We start from the raw sequence: 8,138 nt of genomic DNA on the forward strand, positions 1-8,138 counted from the left end.
CTAAAAAGTACATAGTAGGATCTCAATGTTGTTTTCATTTACATTTTCCTGATGACATATACTGTGGAACATTCTCTCATGTTATTTGTCATCTATAGTTCTTCTTTGGTGAGGCATCTATTAAAGTCTTTGGCCTATTTTCTATTCTGATTGTTGGTTTTCTGAAGAGTTTCCAGTTACCTTTTTAACTTGAAAAATAACCTTTGGAGCATTAGTATGAACTAGAGTAATTCTCAAACACAAAACCTATCAACTAAAGGAGAAGTGACAACCCATAATAAATGACCCTGCAACACTGGGCAAATGATTATAGCAGTGATCCCTTCAGTTCTCTCCCAAAAGGACTGACAGCCACTTACTCAGGTATCGATATACTGAGGGAAGGGAATACTTGTTGGATACAGGGTCCAAATTATGCTGATTCAGCATCTAAAGCACCATAATGGTTCAAGCAGGGACATATGGGTATCATTCAGGTAATAACTAGAGTTCTGGCCCAGATCCATCTCCCAGAGTGTCCAAGGTTCCATCTTGTGGTCATTTCTCAAATAAATATATGGAGTGGATATAGTAAGCACTAGTAGACTCCTCGGATTGATCCTCTGACCTATAGCATCAAGAGTTATTATAGTAAGAAGCACCAAATAGAAGCCCCTGAGACTACCCTTCCACACCACCAAGACAGTAAATCAAAAACAATGCTGCAACCCAAGGGAATAGGAGATTAATGCCACCTTCCAGAATCTAAAAGATGTAGGGGTTGAAGAGACTGTCTATTTAATTCACCAATCTGGTCTTTCAGAAACAAGATCTATCATGGCAATGACAGTGGACTACCAAAACTATCAAATCACAGCTCCAGTTACAACTGCTGTGCCGAATATGGTACCTTTATTGGAAGAGATTAACACAGTCTCATGTATATTATATTCAGCTGCTGATATGACAAATGCCTTTTTCCCATACCTATTAGGAAAAGGGATCAGAAACAGTTTGAGTGCATTTGGAATGTACAGTGGTGCATATTCACAGTGTTGCCCTAGATCTATGTTAATTCTCCTGTTGTCTGTTATAATACAGTCCAAAGGAACCTGTATGATCTGATCATCATACAGAATATAACTTTGGTTCATTATGTTGATGAATCATGTTCATAAACCTGATAGGCAAGAAATAGCAAGCACTCTGGATGCCTTCATAAGACACATAAGATTTAGTAGGTGGAAGAAAAATCATGTAATGATTAAAGACCTTCAATATAGGCATCTTGTGTTCTGAGGCATACTGGAAAATCCTTTTTAAGTATAAATTACATTCTACCATTAAGGTAAAAAAAAAAAAAAAAGCACAATGACTCTTATTTTGGGTCATATGGAAGACAGGTTGACTTGAATGGTGCCCCAAGAAGTCACAGGAAGTCTTTGGCATGCTAGAAGAGCTTCAGAAAAGACCTCTAGGGTATTAGAGCAAGGTCAAATAATCTGTAGCAGAGAAAATATTATCATTGAAGAATATATCACCAGTCCTAGCCTGCTACTAGGCCCTGATAGTATTTTGCATACTGCAAAAGAGACACTAAACGGTGTTCGCACAATTATCATGAACAGAGTAGCCATAGTGGCAGAGCTGGAGGTGCTGCCTGGTCCCAACAGCTTAGGCTCACTCTCACCAAAGCTGACTTAGCTACTGCCACTATGGACTTGCCAGCAACAGAGACTAATGCTGAGCTCCCTATCTGAGTACCATCCCTCACCAGCAACATCCAGCCATTTGGTGGCTAGTTGATTACATTGAGCCCCTTGCACCCTGGTTTTCTATTGACCAAGAGAACATGTATTTTAGGTATGGGGTTGACTTTTCTGCCTGAAATGCCTTGACCAGCATGACTATCTAAGGTATTATAAAGTATCTGCTCTACCCTCATGGAATCTCACGTAACAATGTCTTACAGCAAGAGATCTACTTTAAAGCAAGGGAAGCTCTGTGATGAGGAGGTGAGTGTGTGTTATAATAATCCTATCACACAGCACACAGTTCAGAGGGTGCCAGAATCACCAAGGAAGAAAATGGCCTCTTAAAGTCACAGCTAAGGCACAGCACAGCTATCCAGCTTGGATGCGACATCCTGTAAGAATATACACTTTAAACCAAAGCGATTAGATGGTACTGTGTCATCAACTGGGAAAAAATACACGGGTTTGGAAACCACAAGGTAGAAGTAGGAGTATCACTGGCCATCATCACTCCCAATGACCCACTTGGGCAATTTGTGCTTCCTGTCCCTGCAGTTTTTGGCAATACAGGATTGGAGACCTTGATTCCTAGTCAGGGAAGCTTAAACTTAAAGCTAGCCCAGTAGAAGTGCTAACCAAAGTGGAGGGAATCTAGAACTAGTGATGGAGGGGGAGAATGAGGAGGACCACTTATAGCCTGGGCTCCACTATAGCATCAGGACTGATGTCCCAATAACATTCCTCCTGTTAGTTTTCAGAAATTATAACCAAGCAAGAATCCTGCAGAAGCTGTGTCTGGATAGAGCAAAATTAAGGTGAAAAGCAAGTGTTTCTGCATTGCAAGGGTAAATCTGTAATGAACACTAGTGATGCCTAGCCTAGACTACCCTTCTGGCCCATACATCCCTCTCCTAGAGGTTAAGTGTTGACTGCTAATGGCTCACAGCTGCCCCCTTCTGGGAGCCTCCTGGTCCTGGAAACTAGTACTTCCCTTCATAACCATGAATGGGAGGACCTCAGCCAGTGACTGACCTGAAGTGCACACCAAACGCCATCCCCTAGCTTCACGATAGATTACTTCGGTACCACAATTTGTGCTTCAGAGCTTCCTTGTGGAATAAGACTAAAGCTAGTCTATGAGGCCACATCCTTGCTTAGCTTTTTCCTCTGACCCATCCCACTTCCCCTGCTCCCCTTCTCCTGAGATTGTTCCCTCAGTAAATCACGTGAACAAGAATTCCTGTCTCAGGCTCTGCTTCCAGAGAGCCCAATATAAGACACTATTTATATAAATTAAATATACACACACATCAACAACAATGCAAATTTGCAAGAATACACATAAATAAAAGGAAGTACATCAAACACATTATAAACATTGCCTCAATGGGGAATCTGCATAAAAGAGAACAAATCAATAAACAAAATAAAAGACCAATCTACACTGACCAATGTAGATACTAGGACAGGAATTGAGGAATGTGATTAACTATGCACTGTACACCTGAAATCTAAAAATAAACAAACAGGTAGTTAGATAACTCTTTTAAGCAAATTCTTTTTTTTAAGATTTATTTATTTATTTGAGAGAGAGAGAACATAAGCGGGTAAGGGACAGAGGGAGAGGGAACAAGAGAATCCCAAGCAGACTCCCCACTAAGCACAGAGCCCCATGCTGGGCTCAGTCTCACCACTGTGAGATCATGACCTGAGCTGAAACCAAGAGTTTGATGCTCAACCAACTGAGCTACCCAGGTACCCTACAAACTCTTGCCTTATACTATGTAAATATATTCAGGGATCAAAATGTGCTTTCCTTAACATTTGTTATTTGAATGTTCTTTTACCTCCCAAGAGGTCAACTTGAAAAGATTCAGAAAGGTTAAATCCCAGTTGGTTTTTATGGGTCTGGACCATCCTTCTATCTCATATTCTAAATAGAAAATTTGTAAATGATGCTGAATTTCTTACTTTAACTAATCCCTACCTTTTCTTCTGTCTGCTTGGCTCCCAGGTCTCCCTCACCATTCCCCATCGCCACCCTTTACACGAACAATGTGAAAACCTTAAAATCAATATCAAATCTACCAAAAGCATTTCAGTCTGAATTATTTTCTTTTGGCAAGCCCTACAAGTATGTAGTAACACCACAAAAATGAAAGAACAGAGAAAAAGGCACTGAATAATGGATTTAGCATAGGAACTGAATAACGGATTTCCTTCAGACTGTGTCTTATGTGTTTTGGTGTCTCCATAACACTAGGCACAATATGTGGTCTGCTTTCCAACTGAATTTGCCACTATGCTTCTTTTCTAATTCAATTAGGTTCAACTTGTAGATATTGATTAATGATCACTCTTGGTTGCTGCAGAAATCATTAAGACGCAGTCCATCTATTTAAAAAGTTTATCATCAGTGTTAAGGAGAATATTTGAATATACTGGGTCTTCCTTCAAATTTTGGAGGGGAAACGTTCACATTCCTAACTTCTAAAAGTGTTCTCATTTCTATTCTTTTAAAATGATCTCTATTCTTTGCCTAATAAAGAGTTCAAATAATTTTCTGATATAATCTTTCTTTTCAAATCTGCTTTGTAAAAGTTTTATATTATCCATAATCTCTTCCTTGCCCTGAGATGGCAATGTTTTATTTATCCCGCCCTTTTGGAATGCCAAACTACCCAGAAAATTCTTCACAGATTTTCAAATGTCCGTAACAACACTGCTCTTTCTCTTGATAGCAGAAGTGGCTTGAGACTGTAGGGATGTGAAGGGATTTCATCAGAATAGGTAATTTCTATAAGAAGCTCTCTGGGTTTTTTTCAGGTACAACTGACTAAGTCATTGAGAATATTGGGAAGCTGTTCTGTGCCCTGCTTCTTCTGTTTCCAGAGCCTCAGAGTCCTGCCAACTCCATTCATATATAAGCAACTATCCTGTTATGTCACTTGGTATCTTCTTTATAAAGCAGAAGCACAAAGTTCAGACTGCTAAACTAGCCTCACAATCTGGCAGTCAACTATTTTACTTGATTTACATTCCCAGTGTGACTTCTGTTTTTCTTTCTCAATATTCCCAAGCATCCCATGAAATTTCACTCCTGAGTGGTACTATACGTATAGTATATATACATACAGATGCAGTGCCTGTGCCCCCTTACTCTACCTGGTAAACCAGGGCTCATTTGGTGAATTCATGACTGAATGCCCACATCTCTCATCTCCTATGGTCTCAGTGCTAACAAAAGTTATTTGTGGGTAAGATATTGGTGTTCCAGAACAGCTTTTATTCCTACCTGGTCTATATCTGATCAAAAGGACTGGCTGCACAACCCTTCCCCAAGTCATCCTCAATTCAGGCAACACAGGAAGAAACTCCAAGGCAAACACTTTCACTTTTCCACTTAGACTTATTCCTCTCACAGACAGAAGTACTCACCCTCTCCTCCTCTAAATTTCATCCAGCTCTCCACTCCAACCCCCTCCTCTCTCTCACATCATCTTTCACTTGCACATGTTCCTCTACCCCTGAGGATAGAAGTGCCCATGTAAAGGAATTACTGGCTCTTTAATGTCCATGTGCCATTTTCCATTCATGGGGTTTATCTCTAGTCCAAGATTAACCTGAAAAGTTAACTCTCCTTTTGAAATACTACACATAGTTGAAATTCATTCTTACAAGTCAAGGAAACTGGAATTACCTACTTTGTTCGCATGCACTTTCTTTATCCCCCAGAACACCTTCCAGTAAGAAGAACAAATCCTTAGTGCAAAACTCGAACCACTTTAATTACGGGATATAAGAGCAGCAAAGGTCCCAGGACCAGCTTGATTATTGGTATCAAGAGTTCCCAGGAGAATCGGTTCACTTCAGCAGAAGCTGACCCCTTCGGAGAGACATGATCCTTCTCTCCTCTCTTCAGACACTAGAGACAGCTGGGAACACTTGGTGGGAAAATTAGGAGCAGTAAAAACCTTCATGTCTCACATCTTTCCCTCACTAATCCCTACCATGCTCTGGGATCCCACACCCACAGATTCTTCCCCTCAGATCTCCCCGCTGTGTTCTCTGGAACATCCATAGAATCATAAACAGAGTATCCCACATCCCCAGTTTCTTGACTGAACATTTCATCTCCCACCTCTCCATACTGAAAACTGGCTTTTCTCATCAGACACCACATTTCCTGTGGCTTCACGAGAAGGGCCAGTGTCACCTTACTTCCCAGTGCCACCCCCATACCTCTCTTTTTCTTTCCAACGTGTGTAGCAAATATCTGCCTCTTTGATGCTTTCCCTCTCTGGCAATATCCTCCACCTCACCATCACTCTTTGAAGACATTAGCACCTATCTCATTAATTTTTCCACCTCAAGATCTGATGTCATTCTGGGGAAAATTAACAACCACATGAATTACCCAACACCTTAACCTCTCTCCTTGGTCTTTTCATTGCTAAGGGCCTGCATATCCAGTTCACTCACAGCCTCCCTGGACTCTAAACAGGTACTTCTGACGACTAAATTAAAGCATCCTGCTTTGGCACCACAATCTTCACTCCTGCCAGCTACCCGCTATAATTACTCCTCCTATTCCTTTAACTTTCTGATCCCTCTGGTCCCACCATGTTTCCACTTCATTCCAAGCAACAAACCCCTCCTCACTTCATTATTTTCCTCTCAAGGTGAGCCTCAATATTTCAGTTCCTCAACAATCACGTGCCAATATTCTCAACTCCTTTGAACATAATCTCCCCCTAGCTCCCATGTGGAAAAAAGAAATCAACTTTATTTTTACTGTTTTATTCCAATGTTTAACTTGGGATACACTATATATTTATCTTACATGTTATTTTTTTAATTTCCTATGTCTTACTATATTTTAACTTTTAGGTGATTTTTCCTATTTAGCATTTCTTAAAATTTTCTTAACTGTTTGGAATAAAGTACCATGTACTTGAAAATGCCATGCAGAGCAGAATACATGCTGAAAATATAGATAAGTAAGATGGTTTGCAGCCTGACTGCAAGCCTAGCCAAGAAAAATTCTGAATAACCAGGTCCCTTGTTTGCTTCATGGGGAAAATTGGCCAATTTTTAACTAAACATTTATAATATTATACTTTTTATCTCTGTCTGTAAGAGAAGCAGAGGAGTTGCAGGTGAGAGTACAAGGATTAGGTAGGAGTCTGTTGCAAGGGAAGTCTTCTGCTGTGTCTCCCTATATGCAACCCTGTTAATCCTCCATGGTAAGTGCTTCCAATCAGGGCCATCACAAATGGTTGCACAGGTTACCCCCTGAAAAAAAGCACCTAGTAAGGAAGTAAATAGGACTAGAAATGAATGTACATGCTCTAGTCTCTGACCTGTATGCTCTGGCTTGAAGGAAGAAGTACATTTTTCTAATTAATATAAGGGCATAATGTAAATGACCTTTTCCCCATCCCCCCCAATGCTGAAAAACATTTGAGACAAGTTGATCCAATAAAACTACTACTGATATCCTTCTTTATGTATGGTGTCTACAGTCTGACATACCCGAATTTGATCCCAGCTCAAGTGCTTATAGACTAGGACCTTAGACAAATTACTTGACCACTCTGAGCCTCAGCTGTCCTCACCTGTAAAATGGGTGGGTACTAAGTTTTTATAAAGAGTAAATGAGATAAAAGTAGTGAAGCCCCTAGTATAGTACCTGCATATAGCATATACATAATAGATATTGGCAGTTAACTAATAAGAAAGCAAGATGAATGGATGAGTGGATGGATGGATGGATGGATGGATAGATAAAGCAAAATATAGTTTTGGGCTGTTTCTAGTAACTCTGCCTTTAAAGAAGTGACATACAATCTACATGACTAGAGTAATGATAGTGGAGGAGAGAATCCTAAGGAAGCAACAAGGGAAAAATTTGATAAATGAATTTATGCCTACAATTTCTGCCATTTATTTTATCTGACCAAGGCAGAGTTTTATTACTACAGGACAAGAAATGATACATATCGTGGAGAATTGCCCACCTCTCAAGTCTCTGACACTTCACACCTAAAATTAAAGACCTTACGTATTTTATGAACAAATTAAGTGAATTACTAGCATTGTAGGTGCTCAGTTTTACTGATAACTTGTTTACAGTGACATCTTATTTCTAAGAAAATGCTACTTATCTAATTTACAGATACATAGCACATGGCGTGAGTAAAATGATATTAATTAATTTCAAGCAGAACTTATAAAAAGTGAAGTAAGTAATTAAAAAATGAGAGCTATTCTCCATGATTCATACTTGTTTCTGTGAAGAACTTCTACAATCATTTACTCATTGAACTTTAGATGTTTACCAAATATATATGATTGTTCCTGAATGTAAATATAGCAAAAGCAAGATAATAGCATGACTTAGCA

This window comes from Lutra lutra, chromosome 1 (assembly GCF_902655055.1).
Source record: "Lutra lutra chromosome 1, mLutLut1.2, whole genome shotgun sequence".
Lineage (NCBI taxonomy): Eukaryota > Metazoa > Chordata > Mammalia > Carnivora > Mustelidae > Lutra > Lutra lutra.